The 26,166-nt window shown below is 43.7% G+C and overlaps 1 protein-coding gene across 1 annotated transcript in view; it reads left to right on the top strand.

The window, feature by feature from the left end:
* The first annotated feature begins 240 nt into the window (after positions 1-240).
* CLIP2 (CAP-Gly domain containing linker protein 2) overlaps positions 241-26,166 on the top strand; it is a 198,584-nt gene continuing 172,658 nt past the window's right edge. Inside the window, 1 exon segment of the mRNA XM_030185837.1 lies at positions 241-639. The gene's annotated coding sequence lies outside the window, so the exon portion shown is untranslated.

Below are 26,166 nucleotides of genomic sequence, written 5' to 3'. Positions count from 1 at the left end.
CGATGGCTCTGGCTTCCTGATTTGTGCCCTACCACTTGCTCTTTGGATGAGCACTATGTACCACAACCACAAGACTTAATTTTGTGCGGGCTCACACACACACACACAAACAGTTGGGAACGCCCCTCCTTCTCCTCCCCGCCTCCCTCCCTTCTTGGCTGCGCTCAGCTTCCTCTTTTGTCTGGTCTATTCAGTGAATCAGAGCCGGGGAGGGTTATTGGTGAAGCTCAGTCTCCAATGGCCAAGAGCCAGCCAGCTCGTCAGTGACTGGCAAACGAAGCCCTTTGGCTATCCCATCCAGAGAGAGGCTTCAGTGCATTGCTGCTTTTCCCGACGGGCTGATCCCTATAAGCTGTCAGTCCAGGAGTGAGAGAAAGATTCATCTCTTCATCTTGTCTCTCTCAGCATCCTCAGGACTGCTGGCCAGCTTGGCTATTGCTCTTTCTGCCATTGCATTAGATCTTTCTCCCCTCCCCACTTTTCTGCCTGCCTGAAGGGAGTGGCTCTGCTTGGAAAAAAAAAAAAGGAAGATTTTGCTGTTCAACCAAGGCTTCGGATTTTATTGCCTGGAGGAGAGGGTGGGGAAATCTGATTTTTTGGGGGGGACCCTTCACCATCTGGATGCTGAAGAGCAGAAAGGTAAGCTGTGGCTTGATAGTGGTGGTGGGGAGGATGGAGGACCAGCATCTGCTGAATAAAAGCAGCGGGGAGACGGGGAAAGAAAGGGGCTTTTCATTGATGAAGCTGCAGCACAGGAGGAGGAGGGGGCAGTGATGGAGCGAGCCGACGTGGGGTTGTTTTTTTTTTTTTTTCCAGAGCTGGAGATATTTCCCTCTGTCCCTTCCACGATCTCTGCTGCTCTGATTTCCCTGGTCCTCAGGTCGCCTCGGTTGGGAGCCCTTGTCCTTGGGAGATACTGGATGCTGAATATTGGAGGCTGGGTGAGAGGGGAGGAGGGGGGGGGGGGAAGAGATGTGCAGGTGTCTCATTCCTGGTTCCACCTTATAGCGAGCAAAGTTGGAAAGGTTGGTGCTGAATGTACGGATGTAGAGATGCTCGTAGGATATAAGGGAATGATTTAATATTCAGGCGGTGGTGCTGTTCCCAATTACAGAAAAGCAAGTGTCAGTCTCCACTTCTGACATTTTGAAATGTGAACAGTTCTGGGCAAACCATTTGGTAAAGAAAATGCCTTTGCTGGCACTACCAGTAGGTCTGATAAATCAATCATGGGCAGTTTAATGCGTACAAACTGATTAGTGCTGGGTTACTAGTAGCATTTAAGAAAACAAAGCTGAAAATTGACTAGATCTGACCAAAATGTGAAGTGCACGCTGACACCTGTTATGGCCACTGACTAGCTAGCCATTCAAGCCGTCAGAACTAGCTTGCCACAGCCCATTTAGTGGGACCAGTTGCAGATGCTTTATCAATTATAGTAACATTTTCTTCAATCTAGCCACTGGCTTTTGTCTTTAAGTCCCAGCCGCAAATTTCGCCACCTCCCTATTAAGAAGGTTTTAATTTTGTATCATACTTTTGTCTTATGAATGTTCTATTGTGCTGCTTTATTGTGTATATTACTTAAACAGTATCATATTGTTGCTATTGCTATTGTTTAATTTACATATTTCCAAATTTACCCCACTGGTCTCATGGTTCATTAGGCTGACATTTGGTCAGTATAATGTAAATTACCTATGTCCAGCTATACCTGCTGCACCCTGCCTTGGGAGAATCTTTTCCAAAAGGTGGCTGATAAATCCTAAAAGCAGAAAAGATCAGTCACATCTGTAATGACTTAAAGGGAGCTATTTCTTATGGAGACCATACAGATGTGCTCCATGAAAACAGCGGCCACTCAGATGTTACTGTGAGAAAAGTTAATGCATGGCTGCCGATTTCATGGAGCACATCTGTATTATCCCCACAAGAAGCAGTTCCCGTTATAAGTCTTTATAGAGGTGATGTTTCTTTCTGCCTTTTATTGAGATTTATTAGCCACAGGACTGGTCCAATCAGGCAAGACCAGGGCAGCAAAGACCAGCAGCAATCCAAGCAAAACAATAGGCCCTGAGAGCTACATAAATTCAAAGAGCCATCAGCACATCTGTAACCTGCACTGTTATAGGATTTTTGTGTTCAATTATCAAAATCTTGGGTGGGGGGAGGTGTAAGGCTAAAGGCTGCACCATGGTGCCCACTGCCCTTGCACCAGCTTGATTAGGCACCTTTATGAAGGGATTCGCCCAAGGCAGCAAACAGCAGTATAGCTTGATACAAGCAATTTACATTCTAGTGACCAAGTGTCAGCTTAATGCACAAGTAGGAAAATTAAATTATAGAATAGCAACAATATGATACAGTGTCAATGATGTATACATTAAAGCAGCAGAATAGAATATTCATAAGACAGATGTATGATACAAAGTAGCACATTACAAATGTAACTCTTAATAGGCAGCATAGCGAATGGCACGACTTCCATACAAGGAAAGACTAAAGCGGCTAGGTCTCTTCAGCTTGGAGAAGAGATGGCTGAGGGGAGATATGACAGAGGTCTATAAAATACCGAGTGGAGTGGAAGGGGTAGACGTAAATTGCTTGTGTAGTTTTTCAAAAAATGCTAGGACTAGGGGCATGCAATGAAGCTACTAAGTGGTAAATTTAAAACAAATCAGAGAAAATATTTCTTCACTCAGTGTGTAATTAAACTCTGGAATTTGTTGCCAGAGAATGCGGTAAAAGCAGTTAGCTTAGCGGGGTTCAAAAAAGGTTTGGATACTCTCCTGAAAGAAAAGTCCATAAGACTTGGGAAAATTCACTGCTTATTACTAGGATACAAAACCAACAGATGGTAGAATACAAAACAAACAGTGCAAAAAATTATTAATTTGCTATGGGGAAGTCTCATACAGTCACTAAGGCAACTTTCTTATCACCAATCAGGTGAGCCTTTGTCTTGTGACAATTATAATCATAGACAACCCCCAATCTTCCGTGATGTGTAACGTGCAAAAATATCTAGTGTCTTTTTTCTTTTTTTTTTTTATCTTTTATAGTTTTTTATGCTTATTATATTCCTCTTAATTGTCGTTGCTTGCAATGTCTTGTACGTCTTTACATCTCACATGTGTTCAAGTTATGTGACTACAATTGTATTATCATTCCTTACTGACGGAGATGACATAATATCACTTATCTGTATGCAATCCCAGGTATGGCTAAAGGATAAGCAGCATAAAATCTGTTTTATTGTTCTGGGATCTACTTGTGACCTAGATTGACCACTGTTGGACGTTCAGTCTGTCCCAGTGTGGTAACACTTATGTTCTTATGTAAGATTATGAATAGGGTCAATATTCAAACACAGTAACATCTACACATTTTCTACTATGATAGATGTACAGGTGCTTCTTTTTTTTTTCAATACATTTAAATCCACTTTGCATATACCCCTAATTCTATATAGTATGCTAGAAGTTAAGCATCTAACTTTAAGCACTCAAAAAGAAGTTAGGCACCCAAATGGGGGGAAATGGCAGTTAGGCAACTAACTGCATTAGGCAATATTCTATTTATCACCAAAGAGTTGTAGCATTGCATGTGAGCAGGACATGGGTGGGTCACACACTTAGGTGCCAAACTAGCGAAGTGCTAACGATTAGGCATGTCTATTTACACCTGCCTTTGACATGGTGTATGTTAGTGATTCCCAAACCTGGTCCTGGAGGCACCCCAGCCAGTCAGGTCTTCAGGACATCCACAATGAATATTCATGAGGGAGATTTGCATGCACTGCCTCCACAGCATGTAAATCTAGCTCATGAATATTCATTGTGGATATCCTGAAAACCTGACTGACTGGGGTGCCTCCTGGGCATAACAAAAAGCACAGAGAGATCTTCAGGAGTAGGACAATGGGAAAAAGACCCAATTCTTTACTAGACCTGACACTTGCCCCCCTGTCTACTAAGTCGCGCTAGTGGCTTCCAGTGTGCTAATGCCAACACAGCCCATTCACTTTGAATGGGCTGTGCTGGCATTGCTGTGCGGCTTAGTAAACAGGGGGAGGGGAGGAGGTATTTTATGTACCATGATCTATATATACTTGGCATGCATTTATATGTATTATAAGTGTTAGGAATGTTCTTTTATTATTTTTATGTATATGTTTTTATTCATTATGATCTTTGTATCTTGCTAGACCCTTGATACAGGTGCATGGCCCATGTCGGGTTCTTCTAATAAACAATTGGGCCTTTTCCCATTGTCCTACACCCAGTGGCGTTCCTAGGTCGGCTGCCACCCGGGGCAGATCGCTGCTGCGCACCCCCCCCCCCCCCGGTGCATCAAGCCCCCCCCCAGCGCAATGACACCCCTCCCTGGTGCATCAAGCCCCCCCCCCCCCCCCCCCGGGTGCATTTTTGGCTGCTGGACGGTGCAGAGAGCAGCCGCGTGCCTGTCGGTTCCACTGGCTCTCTGCTCCCTCTGCCCCGGAACAGGAAGTAACCTGTTCCGGGGCAGAGGGAGCAGGGAACCAGCAGAGCCAACAGGCGCGCGGCTGCTCTCTGCACCTCTCCAGCAGCGTGCACCCGGGGCGGACCGCCCCCACTGCCCCGCCCTTGCTACGCCACTGCCTACTCCTGAAGGTCTCTCTGTGCTTTTTGTTTTGCTCTGCCTGATTTGGTATGCTTTGAGCCCTCTCTTTTTCCTACTGGGGTGCCTCCAGGACCAGGTTTGGGAATCACTGGTGTAAGTGTTGACGCCAAAATGTTGGTACCCAAATGCTGTTATAGAATACTATCTCATGGCAGAAGAGAGGGTCAAAGTACCCACATAGGAAAAAGCAGAAGAAGCATCGAGAGCCATAAAGCATGGGACAATGAAGGATCCTTTCTTGGCAGACCTGACATTCCTCAGGAGTCCAGTTTACTTTGGCCCCTGATACAGGCGTAATCGATGCCGAAACACAGTCCGTGTTGGGTCTACCAATAAAGGAGTCTTGATTGTCCCATTCTTGGTTCTTTTTCTGGATAGATTGCTACATTAACATACAGATTTTGGACACCTAAGTTTTAGCACCCTTTATAGAATTGTCCTTATAAAGAGCAATTCTACAACTGAGCATTAACATTTATACACTCTTTGCACGTGCTAATGTACAGAATACTAGAACTTTTGCTCACAAGTGCATATTCATGAAATTGCCAGGAGGTTGCCTAAGCGCTATTCTGTAAGGGCGCAGGGAAGTGGCCTAAGGGGAAATCCTATATAAATAGTGATGAAAATTAGGCACTGATAAAATTCAGCGCTCAACATGATTCTATAATGGGCATTTCGGGATGAGTCCTCTTTATAGAATAGTGTTGAGCACTGAATTCCACACTCAAATTTGGCCAGCTGAACCTGGTGTAAATCCTGGCATGTGAGTCGGGCGCAGATCCCTGCTATTCATGTGAGTCGGGCGCAGATCCCTGCTATTCTGTAACACTGCGCAAGTCTTTTGTGAATGCCCCTGATCTGTACAAACCCCTCCCATGGCCACGCCCCCTTTGGAGTTGTGTACAATCCAGTTTAGTCACCCATTGTTACAGACTAGCGCTTAGCCAGATTGGCACCCAGATAAGAACATAACATAAGAGTAGCCATACTGGGTCAGACCAATGGTCCATCTAGCCCAGTATCCTGTTTTTCAAACGGTGGCCAAGCCAGGTCACAAGTACCTGGCAGAAACCCAAATCGTGGCAACACTCCATACTACAAAACCCAGGGCAAGCAGTTGCTTCCCATGTCTGTCTCATAATTAGTGCCAATTAAGTGCTTGTTAATTCCAATAATTAAATCATTGGAGCCCATTAACTAGTTATTTTGGGTGCTGATCTGAGATCCTTACCCATTGGAATTAACAATTACTGTGACAGACTGATGGTCCATCAAGTCCAGTATCCTGTTTCCAATAGTGGCCAATCCAGGTTCCAAGTACCTGGAAAGATCCCAAAACAGTAAAACAGATTTTATGCTGCTTATCCTAGAAATAAGCAGTGGATTTTCCCCACATCCATCTTAATGATGGCTTATGGATTTTTCTTTCAGGAAGTTTTCCGAACTTTTTTAAACCCTGCTAAGCTAGCTTGCTTTTACCACAGTCTCTGGCAATAAATTCCAGAGTTTAATTACATGTTGAATGAAGAAATATTTTCTCCGATTTGTTTTAAATTTACTGCTTGATAGCTTCATTGAGTGCCCCCTAGTACTAGTACTTTTGGAAAGAGTAAACAAGCAATTCACGTCCACTCATTCCATTCCACTCATTATTTTATAGTGCACGATGTTCTGATACTGAAATTTGCTAGTATTCTATAAAAGGATCTGGGTGCCCAGATGTCATTGTAGAGGAGGCTGTGATCAGGGCAACTAAGTGGAGGCACCCACTTATAAAATTGCCTCCATAAAGATATATGGAGAGCAAGGTGGGGGTGAGGGTGTTCTGAATGGGGCCATAAATTTGTTCAGCCTCTATATGTATAGATGATATATTTGACTCAGTCATAAGAAAATCAGGCATAGCTTGGACTATCTGAGCCAAACTTATAATTTATCGGTGTGGTGCCAATATTTGGGGTCTTATATATGTTTATTTAATCTATTCATTTATTTGTTTATTCAGGTACAGTAAGTATATCTCATATGTAGAACCCCCAAAATGTGGATATCTAATGTATATGTATTTTGCAATGCTAGTTATATATAATGGGTAAATTGTATAAAAAGCATTGAAAAATCGGTGTGGAATGCTATAGGGCTTAGAGTGGACTCCTGGGCCCAAAATTGGCTGCTGGTATTTATACCAGCTGAATCCTAGTGTAAATTCCGGCACCCAACTCTTGGCATTTGGGCGCAGGAATGACGCTATTCTATAACAACGTGCACAATTTTTTGGAATGGTCTTGTCCTGCCTCCTGGCCACGCCCCCTTTTGAGTTACGCACTAGTGGATTTAAGCGCTAAGTGTTATAGAATAGTGTGCATCAAGATGTATGCGCAAAGTCCAATCCCTGCCAATTAACTGCGAAAATTGACTGTTAACATCAATTTATTGTACGTTAATGGCTCATTAGCTAATTAATTTGCATTCACATCTTTGATCCATGCACAAATTTCAACACGCATTTTTTTTGGTACCATATGTAGAATCCAAGGTATTGTGCTGCTGACTCTAGAATTAATTAGAAGTGTCTTGATTAGACAATTCCAGTTATTCCCAAGACACTTACTGAATATCTATCTATCTATCTATCTATCTAAATAAACACATGCACTAGCAGAAACCCACAAAAGACATGTAGTGGCCACAGCATTTGCTCCCTCCCCTCCAACCTGGCCCTGGCACTTTCTGTCCTCCTCCCACCCACCCCCCACCTAGTATATTGCTGATCTGTTTCTCTCAATTCCAGTCTCTCTCTCATTGCCTCTTCTCTACCCTTTTCTTTCCATATTCCCATGCCTCAGGTGCTTCCCCCCACCACCACCCTGGCCAGACACCCTCTCTCTTTTCCTGCTCCAAGCATTGCTTTCCTTGCTCCTGTCCTCTCTGTTTTCCCATTTCTTCCCCCTCCCCTGCAACTGTGTTTCTCTCCCTTCTGCAGCTTCCACGCCCCCCCCCCCCCCCACAGTTCACCTGCAGTGCCCACAGATCTTTGATTCTCATGATCCAGCCGTGCTGTAGCTCATGGTTTCCTGTGGCGGAACTCCTGCAACGGAGCTGATTAACTGCATCCGCCACGTGGTTTCACCACAGGCATCACCTTCAGTCGTAAGCACATTATACATACATACAGATAGGTGGAAAGATAGGTAGATAGATATGTTATTGCTGCATGCCTGTTCATTTATTAAAGGCAAGAGTTATGTTGTTAGGGCAGAATTAAGGCATGGCAGCTCATGGCAACTAGGCCCAGACCTAGGGCTGAAATGTTTTGGACAGCACCTCTCAGATATGCTAATTTAGGGCTGATGCATCATGGGATTGGATGTGATCAAGTGTCATCATTTTTCAAGATGGCAGCACAGAGGCAGGAGTGGCCATTTCTCCTGCCTCTCAACTTACAGATGTGTGGGGTAGGTGAGGGAGTCAGGGAAGGGAGACCACTTGGTCCATTGGAATCATTTGTGTGATTGAGAGGTGAGGGAGCCCACTTGGACCACCAGGGACATTTGTGGGGTTGACAGTGGGTGGCCCAGGGGGCCCACTTGGGCTACCAGGGACATTTGTGGGTTGAGGAGATAGGGAGATTGGGGCCCACTGGAACCACCAGGGTCATTTGTGGGATGGGGGGGGGGAGAACTTTGGACACAAATGAGCCTTTTTATAGGTTGCAGAGTGGGAGATGGGGGATCCAGTGATCTGAGGCAAAGTGCTGCATTTCACCTCAATTCACCCTCTGCTTCTACACTGCCTGTGTACGTCAACCTGCTCTGGCATAAAGATTCAGCACTACAAGAAGATTGAAAAAACTGCACCAGATTTTAGTGCAGCGCTTTACATCAGAAGCAATGTTTTAGGGGCCGTTTTTCTAAGCCTCGTACGCGTCTACGTGCACCCAGTACGTACCAGAATGGACTTACCGCCCAGCCACTGCATGGCTCTTGCAGTAATTTCATTTTTGGCTCGCATCCGATATGCGCGTCTGAAAAATATATTTTATTTATGGACGCGCGCCAAGTGGCATTTGGTGTGTGTAGGTCATTACCGCCCGGCTTCTTTACCGCTAGGTCAATGGCTGGCACTAAGGTCTCAGACCCAAAATGGACACGTGGCAATTTTCATTTTGCCGAACGTCCATTTTCAGCAAAAAAAAAAAAAAAAATTCTGCGCGCACCCAAAACATGTGTCTAAACTACTGCAGGCCATTTTTCAGCACACCTTAGTAAAAGGGCCCCTTAATGTTTTGTATGTCTATACACTACCTTTTAGTGCAGTGCTTTTATGCTGATTTTCCCACACTAATCTTTCTTTCTGCATCCGGAGTATGATTAGCGCCAGAAAATCAAACATAAACCGCAGTGCTGACAGATTTCTGCCTTGCTAAGGAGGAAAAAAGAGTGCCACAGAGGTCTGTCTATTCTCTCTTTTCGTTGCCCTTCTTACCCGATACTTCTTCCTCTGAAGTTAGAACCTGGGGATCCATTTATGAGCATTAAAAAATGTATTTATGTATTTCTATTTTGATGGGGACCACAGGCATAGCTAGGTGGGTCACCAGGGAACTGACCGCTCCCCCAAACAGACTTCCGATGGCGATGGCGCCTATTTTTCACCCGGTCTGTCACATGAAAAATAGGCACTGGCACCATCTGCTCTCTGCTCCGTCCCCCTCCCACCGCCTCAACATCAGTGGTGTAGCTAGGTGGGGTACCAGGGGAACGGTCGTGCCCCCAAACGGAGTTCTGCCGGCGCCTATCTTTTTCATCCTGTTGCACTGAAAATGTGCGCCGGCAGAAGTCTGCTCTCGCTCCCCCCATGCCATCAACCTGCCTCATCCTGGCTCCGCTTCTGCTCAACATGGCTACACTTCTGATGGGGACCCAACTGCATGTGTGCCTAAGACCTTCAAAAGGATTGATCCTGCCCTGGTTAGGGTTGATCTTGGCCCAGAAGGGTCATTTGAAATTCTAGTGTAAATAGAAATATATGTTATCATTTTACTTAAAATTATTATCCTTTAGACAGTGAATCAGATATACTCTTCTGTTCCATTTATTTTTCTGTGTGAGAGTGGCTTCAGGAAGAAGGGAAGCTCTATCTGAAGGGAGGGTGAGGTGGAAAGGGTTAGAAATAATTCTCATTGTGACATGATATCAATTGTTCCCAAAACCTGTGAAGAAGGCGAGATTTAGTGTTCTTATTGTGATTTTTCTAGTCCTTGGAAGACTCATTCAGCCTTGGAAACAATGTTCTATGGTTACGCTTACCCTTGTCTGCCTCTGGGTGCCTGTGCTGTAGCCCACTGGGTTGATCATTTTTATCCAACGCTGCCTTGTCATAGAGTAGAGAGAATGGCCTTAAATGCAGATCATCTGTAGGACCAGGGCACATACAGTGGAGATGGCAAGTTGTTATATTTATTTTATTTTGTTTTATTTATTTATTGGGATTTATTAACCGCCTTTATGAAGAGATTCACCCAAGGCAGTGTACAGCAGGTGCAGTTTAAAATAAAACTTACAATTTTGTTAACAGCATAACAATAGTAAAATAACCAAGAATAAACATAAATACAATAAATGAGGTAAACTTGAAAACAGTAAATTGAAACCTAATAATAGAACTACCATCAAACAGTATCAAAAATATACACATTTAACTGCACTGGAATTCAAATACCAGAGATATGGTACAATGTTAGCATAATACTAATGATACACCTAATAAGCTTTAGAACATTCAACTAACATAGATATGATGCTAAAGATTTTCTACAATATGGCTATCTAGGAAATGTCCCACATTCTGTGACGTACCATGAATTTCTAGCATTTTATCCCCTTTTCTTTGGGGGTCCTTTTTCTAAGCTGCGTAAGCATCTATGCGTGCCCAACACACGCCAAAATGGAGTTACCACCCGATTACAGCATGGCTCTTGTGGTAATTTCATTTTTGGTGCGCATCCGATATGCATGTCTGAAAAGTATTTTTTATTTTTCGGCGCATGTAATGGATGCGTGCCAAGTGGCATTCGGCATGCAAAGGTCATTACTGCCCGGTTACCGCGTGAGTCTTTACCGCTAGGTTAATGGCTGGTGATAAGGTCTCAGACCCAAAATGGACGCACGGCAATTCTCATTTTGCCGCATGTTCGTTTTCGGCAAAAATTTTAAAAAAGGCCTTTGTTTACAGGCGTGCTAAAAAATGGATCGTCGTGTGCCCAAAACCCACGCCTACACTACCGCAAGCCATTTTTCAGCACATCTTTGTAAAGAACCCCTTTATTTTTTACTGGCTGTGCCAAAAATTAAAAAAAAGAAAAGAAAAAGAAGAAGCTAAGTCTGTATCCAGGCAGCTGTGTCTTTACCAGCACATGTCACAGGGCCAGCTGGAAATGGAAAACGCTCTTTCTAAAGGAATTACAGACATAAATCAGACAGCCACACATTAAAATGTTGATATGCACCAATTAGACAATTACAACATGGCTGAATGCGCCTGTGTGCCTTGATTTCAATAGTAACAATAGTTGTGAATTAAAAGAGGATTTTTTTTCTGAAAAAATAAGGATGTCCAGGAATAGCTGAACGTAAAAGCGCATTCTGATTAGGAATTAGAATCACGATTGCTGCTTTTATAACATTTTATGTATAGATAAATTCGGATTATTACATATGCAAAATTCCATTACTGATAAACATAAATATGGAATAAATTGTTTATTGAAAAGAATGTTAAAACAGAAATACTAAATGACTTTTCACCAGAGCCCCATGGCGATCACGCACGCACGTGCTGTGGTGACAGATACTGGAAGCGAACATATGGGCTGCTTTCCAGTAAGGGGCCTGGACAGTATGAAAATTCAGGCCTCTCGCGTGCATCCACACTCATAACCACCATGAACAAGATTCATTGAGGCTTTTTCTTCTCATTCTTTGTCCATGGGGGAGGGGGGAAACTCTGATGAATAAGGCTCTTTGTGTTTGGCTTAATGTAGTATGTTCAGTGAACTGCCTTGATGAAATTGGGTAGGGGTGGCTGACCCTGTAGTTCCATGGCAGCGCTGTGACCTACTATTTGGAAAATCTCCAGTTTGATTCCCAAGTAGGGTCTGCAGTTCTCTGGGGTGAATAGACTGCAGGACACACAACCAGACAGCAGGGGGAGTTAGTGATTCCAAGGCAGGAAAGGAAGGCTATAGTACTCAAGCACATAAATGGAGATTACAAGTTGGTGGAGATGGAGACTGGTCTTCCATGGGGGCAAGGCAAGATGTAATGGCATTTAATTGCAGCTGGTGAAATTAGGGTTAGGCGTTAGGAAGAACTTTCTAACTCTAAGGATACCTAAAGACTGGTATGGACTAGCCGGGAAGATGGTGGACTCTTCATTCTTGGAGATTTTTAAGAGTAAACTGTATAAACATTTGGCCAAGATAGTTTAGGTACAGGAGCTCCTACCTTCGAGAAAGAAGATTGGCTAGTATGAGATGACCTGTCAAGATCGCTTTCTGCTCTTGTTTTGGTACTGGTTGATGGTTTGAGCTGTAGATTCAGTCAGAAGTTCATTGAAGTTTTTTTTTTTCTGGGTAGTAACTGAATGTGCAATGAGAAAGAAATTCTTTATAACCGTCCAGTTCAGGTGATAATCTTTATAAAGGTCTAGAAAATGGGTACCAGATATGAGTGGTTGTGTCACCAGCCTGCAGGTGGCCCTGTATCTAAAGATTTTGTGATGGCATGAACTTTTGCCACCAGCAGATATCAGTATAGTTTTCCTGGTTGATTTGATCACTTCTCCCATTTCTTTTGTGGGTTTTCTTGTTTTAGATTTTTTTTGTTTTTTTGTTAATGTGTATGTATATGTATGCTTAGACCTCACCTGGATCCTTTGCCAGAGCTTGGTCCTTCATCACTTGTGTTTTACCTTTAACCAGCCAGAATTGTCCTACTGTTTGGACCCTGATTCCCTATCATGATTCTGTTGCTCTTCAGACCCAGATTCCCCATCACGGTTTTGCTGCAATCTGCTCCAGTCTCTCAAGTGGCCTTCCTATTGTAAAAGGGTTCAACTGTAGCAACCTTCATGACAATGTTTTTGTGGTGTCCAGCATCACATTCCCAGGCACCAACCTTGTGCATCTAGGGCCTGGTGGCCATCTGCACCTGGCTGCTTCACACCCTCCTCTTTTCATTGCTGAGGGTGCCCCATCCTATGGTTTTCTTGTCCTTTTCCATTTCCTGAGCCTTGAACTGATGAACTTCAAGGCTCAGGAAATGGAAAAGGACAAGAAAACCATAGGATGGGGCAACTGATGAACTTGTTTTTGTTGTCTCATTTATATGTGATGTATGATTGTTGTGTCTAGGTACATGGTTTGTAATCTGCTTTGGGCCTTTATTAAAGGGAATTGGCAGAATATAAGTATACCATATTAGATTGGATTGGTAAGGGAGATCCTGTGATTTGCCTGAAGACTGTGTGGTGGGACCTCTCACATTTGGTTATTTGGTTGGGACCAGGGCTGGGACCAATAAATGACAAAAGGATCATAGGTAGTTTATATACCCCCTCTCCCTTGCTAAGGGGTTCTCCACTCAGGCAATAAGTCAGACCACTCCAGTAATGATGTTCTGGACTAACAAATTTATTTTAAATCTATTAAGGCAGGTAACTGGGACAGTAATAATTGAGAGGCAGTCACTTTGGAAGAGGCAGTAAATAATATTTACAAAGTCTCTGTATCTTCCTTCTTTACTCCTTCTTGTAAAAATATGCCGAACGCCTCTCCGCCCAACCAAATTTGGTCGCATCCATTTAGGCCATATTTTATGTGGCATAAATCCCGAAGCCCTAAGTTAGGAGCAAAGGGGGAGATTCTATATATGGCGCCGAAAAAATTTGCACTGAAATCAGTGCTGACTAAGTGTATTCTATAATCAGTGCCTAGATTTAGGTGCCAATTATAGAATACGCTTAGTTTTGTTTTTTTGGTTACATTTGTACCCTGCGCTTTCCCACTCATGGCAGGCTCAATGCAACTTACATGGGGCAATGGAGGGTTAAGTGACTTGCCCAGAGTCACAAGGAGCTGCCTGTGCCTGAAGTGGGAATCGAACCCAGTTCCCCAGGACCAAAGTCCACCACCCTAACCACTAGGCCACTCCTCCACTGTTGCTACTATTTGAGATTCTACATGGAATGTTGCTATTCCACTAGCAACATTCCATGTCGGCCCTTGCAGATCACCAATGTGGCCGTGCAGGCTTCTGCTTCTGTGAGTCTGTCAGACTCACAGAAACAGAAGCCTGCACAGCCTTCTACATGGAATGTTGCTAGTGGAATAGCAACATTCCATGTAGAATCTCCAATAGTAGCAACATTCCATGTAGAATCTCCAACAGTAACAACATTCCATGTAGAATCTCCAACAGTAACAACATTCCATGTAGAATCACCAATAGTATCTATTTTATTTTTGTTACATTTGTACCCTGCGCTTTCCCACTCATGGCAGGCTCAATGCGGCTTACATGGGGCAATGGGGGGTTAAGTGACTTGCCCAGAGTCACAAGGAGCTGCCTGTGCCTGAAGTGGGAATTGAACTCAGTTCCTCAGGACCAAAGTCCACCACCCTAACCACTAGGCCACTCCTTCATTCCATATTTCAGTGCCTAAATCTATGTGCATTCATTTACGCCAACAAAAACTTGGTGTAAATCCCTGCACGTAGATTTAGGCATACTAGGCCATATTCTATAAATAGGCATGCAAATTTTGGAATGCCCACAAAATGACCATTTCCGTACTCATAACCATGCCCCTTTTTGCCTGAGTGTGTTAGACGTTCGGCACACTTCATTACAGAATATGCTTAGCGAGTTGTGCACGTAAATTCTAATCAGTGCCAATTAGCACTCATTATTGCTTGTTAAGTGCTGTTCTCAGTGCTCATTAGCTTGTTAGGCTTGTTAAATTATGCGCATTGTTGTAGAATCTGTGCCAATTTTGATGCTGATCTTTAGGCGTTGTATACAGAATCCGGGGAGAGCAGGTGTATTCTATAATAATGTGCATAGATTTTTAAGACGCTCATGCCCCACCCATGGCCACACCCCTTTTTCACTGTGCAACTTAGAATTTACGCGCACCACGTTACAGAATAGAGAGTTGTGCGCATAAATCTTAATGCCAATTAGTGCTAATTGCTTGCTAACATCCAATTAACAGCACTGATTAGATAAACAATTATGTTACGCACATTGTTATAAAATATGCTTCAATTTCCATGTGGAAATTAAGGTGCAATATACAGAATTTGGGGGTCTGTACTAAGCGCTAATATTCAGCGGACATAACCAGCTATCTCGCTCTCAATATTAGCGCTTAGCCGGTTAAGTGCAATTTTACCAACTAGGAGCCATTCCTGGCCAGTAAAATAGCAATGTCTATCAGCTGGTTGTGTCTACTTCATACATGATTGATGATTATGGCCCTGCTCGTTTGTTGTCTACTGTCTCTGCTATGTGTATCGTTCTTGGATGTCATTGTCTTGTTTACTGTAATGCCAAATGTTGATATGTGAACTGTGCTCTGACTTTTCAAAATCAAATGAAATAACAACCCTGCACCATCAGTCTTAGACAAAAAATATTCATGTAAACAGATCTTGGCAGTGACTTCTTTCACACAAGGCACTCACCTTGTGACTCACTAAAATCGTCATTGGTCTGCCTTATCTTTATTACTTATAAACTCTTAATCCAACTTTTTTTATTTTTTAAATATATGTAAAAGGCACTTAGCTTGTGTAGATTATTTAGCTGAATGCTCTATGTACCCACGCCAACATGGCCCATGTTTCGTCTGGCTGCGTCAGGGCTGGTCCTATAAAAACATAATAATATATCATCAAAATCTTCATAAACCTTACAATGACCCTGCAGACACAACCCCTAAAATTACTCTTACCAATGTTGTGCCTCAGCGTCTCAAAAGCTGTTTAAACCTGTTTTGCCAAAATGGTGTCTCAGTTCCTCCCGCTGAATTTAATCCCATATCTTCCAATCATATCCAAGCTGTCAAACTACTGACCACCAATCAATTTCTAAGTTCACCACCTCCCCACCCACCCCTTCCCGGAGTCAGTGTACCCTATTGAAAAATCCATCTTTGTTCCTTTAAACTTAACAAGGTGTCACTGTTTTCACCTTCCCAACCCAGTTCAACCTGGTTAGTTACCCACCACTTAATGTCTAGAATAATGTGATCTTCTTGAACCCAATGAGCGACAAGGGGAGCAGTAGTTACTTTATTCAATATATGCGACTCATGCTCCGTGAGTCTCTTAATCGGTCTACTTGATCTATCAATGTAAATAAGATTACATGGACATGTGATTGCATAGGTTACATTATGCGAATCACATATGGTGGAAGACCTAGACTATATCACTCTTTGATATCTAACAATTGACCAAATTACCCCTTCACTAATGTATTGACACCACTGACACCTGCCACATTTAGTATGTCCCAATGGGTTATATTCATGGGGGAATCCACCCGCTTGTAAGACAGAACCTCACTCAATGATTTGCCTCTTCGATAAGCAATAGAAGAGAGGCAAATCATTGGGTGGATTACCCCAATGAATATAGACTGTTGGGACATACTAAATGTGGCAGATGTCAGTGGTGTCAATATACTATTGAAGGGGCAATTTGGTCAATAGTTAGATATCGTAGAGTGTAGGTCTTCCACCACTGGACAACACGCAATCTTCATCCTTCCCAACCCTCCACATATACCTCATACGATCACATTTCAACCTTGTACTTGTTATCAACCGACTGGGCAAACGCCTTTGATTTTACTATGTAAGCCACATTGAGCCTGCAAATAGGTGGGGAAAATGTGGGGTACAAATGCAACAAATAAATAAATAAATAAACAAACAAACTAGTCTAGATATTAAACAGTGGGTAATGGACCAGGTTGAACTGGGTTCAGAGGGTGGAAACTATGACTTGTTGTTAAATTTAAAGGAACAAAGATGGATTTTTCAATTGGGTACAGTGACTCCCGGGTGGGGGGGGGAGGGGGTTGAACTTAGAAATCGATTGGTGGTCAGTAGTTTGACAGCTTGGATAGGGGTGGAAGATGTGGGTTTAAATTCAGCAGGTGGAGCTGGAACGCCATTTTGGCAAAACAGGTTTAAACAGCTTTTGAGACGCTGAGGCACAACGTTGGTAAGAGTAATTTTACGCAACTATAGTCTGGGTTCTTCTTTCCCGCATGCATCGCTTTGCACTTGTTCATATTAAATGTCATCTGCCATTTGGATGCCCAGTCTCCCTGTCTCATAAGGTCATAGTAACATAGTAACACAGTAGATGACGGCAGAAAAAGACCTGCACGGTCCATCCAGTCTGCCCAACAAGATAACTCATATTTGCTGCTTTTTGTGTATACCCTACTTTGATTTGTACCTGTGCTCTTCAGGGCACAGACCGTATAAGTCTGCCCAGCACTATCCCTGCCTCCCAACCACCAGCCCCTCCTCCTAACCACCGGCTCTGGCACAGACCGTACAAGTCTGTCCAGCACTATCCCTGCCTCCCAACCACCAGTCCCGCTGCCCACCACCGGCTCAGGCACAGACCGTATAAGTCTGCCCAGCACTATCCCCGCCTCCCAACCACCAGCCCCGCCTCCCAATCTTGACTAAGCTCCTGAGGATCCATTCCTTCGGCACAGGATTCCTTTATGCTTATCCCACGCATGTTTGAATTCCGTTACCGTTTTCATTTCCACCACCTCCCACGGGAGGGCATTCCAAGCATCCACTACTCTCTCCGTGAAAAAATACTTCCTGACATTTTTCTTGAGTCTGCCCCCCTTCAATCTCATTTCATGTCCTCTCGTTCTACCACCTTCCTCTTGTAATTTTTCACAATCCTTTTGTGATATAATAACTTTGCAGAATTTAGTGTTGTCAGCAAATTTAATTACCTCACTAGTTATTCCCATATCTAGATCATTTAAAAATAAGTTAAAAAGCCGTGGTGCCTGCACAGATGCCTGGGGAACCCCACTATCTACCCTTCTCCATTGAGAATACTGACCATTTAACCCTACTCTCTGTTTTCTATCTTTTAACAAATTTTTAATCCAAAATAGAGCACTACCTCCTAGCCCATGACTCTGCAATTTCTGGAGACTTCCATGAGGTACTTTGTCAAACGCCTTTTGAAAATCCAGATACATAAAAGTGAGCCGGTTGCTATTGTGTATCTTATGATGTGTGAAGACAGTTTATTTTGTAACTTTAAAGCAGGCTGAAATGATTTTCCAGGTCCACTGGATGCCAAAATTAAATAAAGATTCTGAAGGGAGTAGAACTGCCTTTCCTTTCTAGTGTTTAACCCTTCGCCTTATGGTGCTGCTGGTTAATTAAGCGTAAGGACTCAGGAGTTCTAACGAAAAGGAAATATGGCATGCATTTCCTGTCCTCCTGCTGTCAGGGCAGTGATTAGTTACATATGTAGCAGTCTCAGTTCCTTTCTATGGAAATCATGGTGAAATTAATCCAAAGAATCTGTCCAGAGGCTGGAATTCAGAGAATCTGGGAATCAAGTTGCCTTTTCCACATATAGGATGCCAGTGAGAATGGAGTGGGCAGAAGAAATGGTGAGACAGCCAGTAAGATTTGTGCTGGATCAGTCCTGTCTGCAGTTTGTGCTCGAGTAGGAATGGTGCATCGCTATGAAAATAATTGACCACAGATTCCACGCCATTTAAGAGTTCTAAGAAAGGAAAAAAAATAAGAGCCAGAAAACCTCTTAAACAGGTTGCTTATTTCCATGAAATCCAAAGAAAGCAATACATAAGTACATAAGTAATGCCATACTGGGAAAAGACCAAGGGTCCATCGAGCACAGCATCCTGTCCACGACAGCGGCCAATCCAGGCCAAGGGCACCTGGCAAGTTTCCCAAACGCACAAACATTCTATACATGTTATTCCTGGGATTTTGGATTTTTCCAAGTCCGTTTAGTAGCAGTTTATGGACTTGTCCTTTAGGAAACCGTCCAACCCCTTTTTAAACTCTGCTAAGCTAACCGCCTTCACCACATTTTCCGGCAATGAATTCCAGAGTTTAATTACACATTGGGTGAAGAAAAATTTTCTCCGATTTGTTTTAAATTTACTACACTGTAGTTTCATCGCATGCCCCCTAGTCCTAGTATTTTTGGAAAGTGTGAACAGACGCTTCACATCCACCTGTTCCACTCCACTCATTATTTTATATACCTCTATCATGTCTCCCCTCAGCCGTCTCATTAGTTATTCTGAAAAGTTTAAGTATTTACATTATGGGAGCAATTTTGTAATCAAACTTTCTTCCACAGTCAGGTTACCCTCGAGTCCCGTGGTGAATCCAGTTCCTGTACAGAACCCAAAGTACATGTTAGCCTTATGGTGTTTCGGATATAAGGCACAATTTTTCAGCTCCGAGGTGTCGGATCAGATGAAGATTTCTGCAAAACATCTGTGACCATAATCCTAGCATGTTGCAATCAACAATTACATTTTCAAAAGTTTCTTCTCTGCAAAATCCTTAGAGGGTCTTTTACTAAGGCACGCTCACGTTTTCAAATTGTGGGCTCACTAAATGTTAGCGATGCCAATGCATTCCTTTGGACGTCTCTAACATTTAGTGTGCCTACAATTTCAGCACTAAAAACGTGAGCGCGCCTTAGTAAAAGATACCCTTAGTGAGGCAGCTGGGCACAGGCACCCAGAGAAGGTGACACTGTTCAGTCCGAGAGTAACTCCCTCCCCCCATAGTAGTCAATTCCTATAGCATGAGATACAAGGAAGTTCAAAGAAAAGCATTACCTTGGTAAAATATATATATATTGTAAGGTCTCCACCACCGAGAGACTCTTGAGTCCCTCGGCCCTTTACCTGAGCTGTGTGCTGTAATCCACTGCTAAAGAGCACACGACAATCCACAAAGTCAGATCATTATACTTTATTGTAATCCCTTTGTGTCAACTGCTCCTCCAAAAGGTAGTTCCCACCACAGCATATCTCAAGAAGCATAGCAGTTCAACAGCATAGTATTCAAAAATCTCAGCAGTTCATATAAAGCAGTTATGCAAAGCAGCTTTAGAAATGATAAGTAGTAGTAGTAGTAGTAATTCTCCAAACAGGGTAGCTCCAGAAAGAGTTCAAACCCTCCCCAGCAGTTCATGTCAGCAGTTAGGCAAAACAATTCCCCAAACACAACAGTTCAGAAAGGCTTCAAACTCTCAGCAGTTCATGTATAGCAGTTATACCCAAAACCACCACTCCTCCTCTCTCCCTTTCAAAAGAAATCAACCTAGGGAGAGTGGCAAGGGTCCCTCTCCAACCAGGCCAGCATTATACCCTGACCACCACCCGCATGACCCTTCCGTGGTAAACCTGTTCTCTCAGCTCCCCTCCTGGGATAGCCACCTTTCCCCTTCTTCTACCAGGCTCTCCTCCCAAGCAGCCCTATGCTGTTTCACCTCCTTTCTTTCCAGTTTAGTCAGAGCAACAATCTCCCATCAGCTTCTCTTGCTCTAGTTCCTCCCCCTTTTCTTCCCCTTGCCAGTCCATAGGTTCCTCCCCACACCCATTGCTCAGCTGCTCTCCATTTGCTTGATTGGGCAGGTTCAGAACCCCTTCCTTCATCCTGGCTCTCTTTTTCCAACTCCCTTCTCTTGTCCTTCTCCTGACCTCCTCTGGGGGCTGTTGGGGATTGAAGTCCGTTTCTACCATGGGACCTACTCAGGGGCTGCTGGGAATTGTAGTCTTTTCCTTTTCTCCAGTCCCCCAGGGGAAAAGACTCCTTCCTTTCTCTACCCAGTCTCCCTCCTTCTCAAGCCTCCTCATTCCTCCATGTGCCTTCATTCTCCCTCTCACCCTCATATTCCTCAATATATATATATATATATATACTAGTAAAAAAGGCCCATTTCTGACACAAATGAAACGGGCGCTAGCAAGGTTTTCCTGGGAGTGTGTATGTTTGAGAGAGTGTATGTGAAAGTGACTGTGTGTGCAAGAGAGAGTGAATGTGTGAGTGTGTGTGTGTGTGTGTGTGTGTGTGTGAGAGAGAGAGAGTGAGTCTGGGTGCGAGTGTGTCTGTGACAGAGAGAGTGTGTGTGTGTGAGAATGAGAGTGTGTGCAAGTGCGTATGTGAGACACAGTGTGAGAGAGAGAGAGTGTGTTTCACACAGATACAGTGTGTGCGAGAGTGTGTGTGAGACACAGACTCTCTGTGAGACTGAGTGTATGAGACCAAGAGAGTGTGTGAGTGACTGTGTGACACATAGAGAGTGAATGTGATACAGTGTGAGACATAGAGTGTGTGAGAGACAGTGTGTGAGAGTGAGAGTGAGAGAGAGAAAGACATTGACTGTGAGAGAGAGAGAGAGAGAGAGAGAGAGTGTGTGAGAGAGAGTGTGTGTATGACAAAGCTACCTCCCCCCCTCTCTGGTGTCAGGCTCCCCTCCCTCCCTCTCTCTGGTGTCAGCCCCCCCCCCCCCCCCTCTCTGGTGTCTGAGTGTTACTGTGCAGGACGCTGAGCTCTGGCTGTGCTTCAAGGAACTGACCAGTCCTATTTAATAGAATGCACCTCCAACATTCTGAAGCCGAGAAACCTCGTGTGGTTGGTCACTTCTGCTTGTGATGAACCCGGAAGTACGTGATGTCAATTCAGGAGATGGATACAAAGAACAGGAATGCCTCAGCCATGCAGTCAGCTTCAGAATGTTGGAGTTGCGTTTTATTTCTGTAGGATAGCTCAAACCACAGATCTCTGTCGATCAACATAAAGGAGATAAAACTGTCTCTTTGGTGAAATGAATATCTAATGAATTGTATTCCTCTTCTTTCAAGGAGCCTCCTGTTAACTCCTATTTCACAGCTCCTCACCAGTCTAGACAGATTATACTGCTCATATGAATTCTGCAGCCTTATGGTGATGATGAAGCATCTCAGAGACTGGCAGGGCAGAAGCTCCTTCTGCAAACCCATAGCATATAAATGTCTGATGCCTGGTAGGCGAGGACGGATAGTTTTAGAAAAAGGATAGGTATTAGAAGAGGTTTAATCAAAGAATAATCTTGTATCCGTAAGAACAATTATTGAAATGAGAGCCAACATGTGAAAAAATTCAATTCAATAACACAGGGGCCCTTTTACTAAGCTGCGTAAGCGTCTACGTGCGGTGCGCCCAACGCACACCAAAATGGAGTTACTGCACAGCTACTTTTTTTATTTTCTGGTGCACGTCAGCTACATGCGCCAAGTGGCATTTGGCACGCATAGGTCATTACCGCCCGGTTACCGTGTGAGACTTTACCATTAGGTCAATGGCTGGCGGTAAGGTCTCAGACCCAAAATGGACGCGCGGCAATTTTCATTTTGCCGCATGTCCATTTTCGGCAACATTTTTTAAAAGGGCTGTTTTACAGGCGTGCTGAAATATGGATTGGTGAACGCCCTAAACCCGCGTCTACACTACCATAAGCCATTTTTCAGCACACCTTAGTAAAAGGACCCCTGAAGCTTGGTCTTCTGGCAGTTACAGGATTCTGGGAGTCCTCTGCACTCAGGTTCCCTCTCTCTTAGAAACCACTGTATCGGGGCAACTCTCTCTCTCTCTCATTGACTTAGGGTATTTAATGCCCTCCTGGCCTGAGCCCCGCCCCTCTGACTGCCTCAATCTCAGCAGACTAACGCCACCCGCTGTAAGGTAGCTGAAATGCAACCTCAGTGAGGGAATGTTTCTAGGGCCGCCTGCTACAAAGTCACTCACAGCCCCCAAAATAGCCGGTTTTGTGTTAGGTGTTAACTGGACATTTTCAGTAGCATTTGCCAGTTATGTACCTCTGCAATGTAGCAGTTAGTCCCAAAAAGGCAATTTAACCAGCCAGGAGCTGTTCCTAAATGGTTAAATCACTCTGAATATCGACCCCCCCCCCCCCCCCCGCCCCCTGGTTTTAAAGTGTCTAGCACAACTGGAGTGTGGCATAACTGGCATGGAAAACCCAACATTTTTAAGCTGCTGCCTCATTCGGTTGGTGCTACGTGCTGCCAGCTACCATCATGTAAAGAAAAGCGTGTGATCTGTATTGTGACTCATTCACAAGAACAAGCAACAGGCCGGGAAGCAAAGAAGACACAGTGTTTTGCACAGAAAGGCCCCTACATTATAAGAAACATCCCATTTCTAAACACACAAGCGCAGGCGGTCGGTGACTCAGATGTTTTGGGAGGCTAAAGTGGGGTGGGGGGCAGTCAAACACAAACAGAAACAACTGTAAACCAGCAAACTTTACACTGCTAAAAAGATTTTTGCAAGTTGCGTAGTCTAAAAGTCTTTCTTGCAATCTGTGGTGTCCTTTTTCTAAAGTGCGCTGAAAAATGGCCTGCGCTAATGTAGGCGTGTGTTTTGGATGTGCACAGATCCATTTTTCAGTGCGCCTGTAAAAAAATGCCTTTTTTTGGCTGAAAATGGACATGCAGCAAAATAAAAATTAGCGTGTATCCATTTGGGGTCTGAGACCTTACCGTCACCCATTAACTTAGCGGTAAGGACTCATGTGTTAACCGGGCAGTAATCATTAATTCACCTACACTGCCGATTACCACCCGGTTAGCACCACGTGTTCGAAAATAAAAAAAATATTTTCGGACGTATGTAGTGGACGCACGTAAAAAAATGGAATTACCGCTCGGGCCACGCGGTAGCTGGGCAGTAGATCCAAATTGTTGTGTCTTGTGTGCACGTGTGATAATATCAAACTAAGGCAAGGTGAAAATCCTTTGGATGTTCATTTAACACTGAGATCTTTTCCCCCCCTTTCGTTAACTGCAATGCTTGCTGCTTTGCAGATGTTTTGGTATGCAGTTCCTAAACAATAGTAAACATGCTGGCTAAAAGGAGGAGCTGGCCACTATATTTCCTGCTTTACTTAAATGCATTGCCTACTTTTTGCAGCTTTAAGGAACTTATCTTTCCACCTTTTTAGATTGGTTTAAATTTGTACCCCAGCCCTAATGGATAATCATTATGGAGCCTACTACATGTAACCCACTTGACTTAGCTTCTGCCATTCTTGGATCTTAGGGTTGATATTTGGTTCGCCTTCAAATCTAAGCTAAAGGCTCACCTTTTTTGATGCTTCTTTTAACTCCTAACCCTTACTTTAATATTCCCTTATCTCTTGTTTGTCCTGTTTGTCTGTCCGAATTAGATTGTAAACTCTGTCGAGCAGGGACTGTCTCTTCATGTTCAAGTATACAGCGCTGCATACGTCTAGTAGCGCTTTAGAAATGATAAGTAGTAGTAGTAGTCTTGGGATTCCGGAATCTTGCCCCATTTACTAAGCAGCGGTAAGCCCAATGCGGGCTTACCCCTCACTAAACAGGAAGTACCGCCGGGCTACTGCAGCAGCCTGGAAGTACTTCCTACCCCTAGCAAATCCAGCGCTACAAAAATATATTAATTTTTGTAGCGCCAGGGTATACCCGGTGGTAATCGGGCAGTGCTGCACGCTGCCTGGTTGGCGCGGGAGCTCTTACCACCACCTCAATGGGTTGTGGAAAGGGCCCCCCCCAAAAAATGGCTGCGTGGCAAGTGCTTTACTTGCCACATGGCCATTTCCTGCAGGAAAGAAAGACTTCCCTTTTACCCGCTGTGGTAAAAAGGGGTCTTGGCACACGTGAACAACACAGGCCGATGCCAGCGCAAGTCCCCTTTTGCCGCAGCTTGTTAAAAGGGGCCCTTAATTGGTTAAATAGCTAACCAGAGCTGTTAATTGGATGTTAACAAGCCATTATCAGCACTAATTGGCATTCATTGAGAGTTACGAACACAACTCGCTAAGTGTATTCTATAATGTGGTGCACCGAAATTTTAAGTTGTATATTTGAAAAGGGGGGGTGGCATGGCTGTTTCTAAAACCTATGCGCATTATTATAGAATACACCCGATCTGCGCCTAATTTAGGAGTCGGGATTTACACCAAGTAAAATGTGGCCTAAATGGACGCGACCAAATTTGGCCACATGATGAGCCACTCGGCGTATTCTACATACCGTGCAGAAATTTAAGTCAATTCTATAAAATTTAGGCATACTTTAGAGAACACACCTAAGCATAACTTTTTCCCATGCAGATACTTCATGTGCCATATATAGAATCTGGCCCATTATGTACAGGTATTTATTTTGTACCTGGGGCAATGGAGGGTTAAGTGACTTGCCTAGCATCACTTAGGACTTTGAGCATGTAAATAATGACACTTACAAGGGGTAAATGACAGAAGGTCCAATACAGAAAGTTGCAGCCTTAACCACACAGTTTACCAAGGGTTGCATGCTGGTTGTATGTGCTGAGCAATGCAGAGTGATTGAGTGTGAGTGTTAACCCGCACAGAATACATGGCCACAATGAGGCCACGGAGTATTGTGCCAGGTAAAAAGGGGCTTTTGATGCACAGTTACTGTGAGAATTTTTTCACCTGGTATGGGGCTGCTTACAAGGGTTTACAGAGGGGATTTCATGCTGATTTTTGAAATTTAGCTGCCAGTTTTGTCTGTTTTGCAAGCTGAAGGAAGCCCCTGCTAGGTTCACAGCTAGACACGAGATTATAAACATGTGCATGTCTGAACAAAAACAAAAGTGAAAGCACACATCAGTGCCTGTTCTTCTGCGCCTAAATATGAGATGGCTGAGGGAAGATATGATAACGGTTTATAAAATACTAAGTGGAGTAGAACAGGTAGAAGTGAATTGCTTGTGTATTCTTTCCAAAAATACAAGGACTCAGGGGCATGCAATGAAGCTACTAAGTGGTAAATTTTAACCATTAACCATTAGGTCACAACCCCATTTAAAACAAATCGGAGAAAATATTTCTTCACTCAACTTGTAATTAAACTCTGGAATTTGGTGCCAAGAGAATGTGGTAAAAGCAGTTAGCCTAGCGGGGTTTTAAAAAGGTCCATAAGCCATTATTAAGATGGTCTTGGGAAAATGCACTCCTTATTTTTGGGATAAGCAGCATAAAATCTGTTTTACTGTTCTGGGATCTTGGCAGGTGCTTGTGACCTGGATTGGCCACTATTGGAAACAAGATACTGGGCTTGATGGACCTTCGGTCTGTCCCATTGTGGCAGCGCTTATGTTCTTATGCAAAAATTGCTTCCATATACATTTTTTGAGGCTCATATTTAGGCACAGAAGCACAGGCGCCGATGTGTGCTGGCACTTCTGTTTTCGTTTGAACATGCACACAAGAACCCGCGCCTACCCACAAAAAATTCTTCGCATGCATCTGTCATTCTCCCCTCATTAGCTGCAAGTCTTCCATGCCGAAAATTAGAATACATTTAATTTTCTGTATAGCAG

This window comes from Microcaecilia unicolor, chromosome 13, assembly GCF_901765095.1.
Source record: "Microcaecilia unicolor chromosome 13, aMicUni1.1, whole genome shotgun sequence".
Classification (NCBI taxonomy): Eukaryota; Metazoa; Chordata; class Amphibia; order Gymnophiona; family Siphonopidae; genus Microcaecilia; species Microcaecilia unicolor.
Note: the sequence above shows the minus strand (reverse complement) of the source record. Positions and strands in the feature narration are given on the sequence as shown.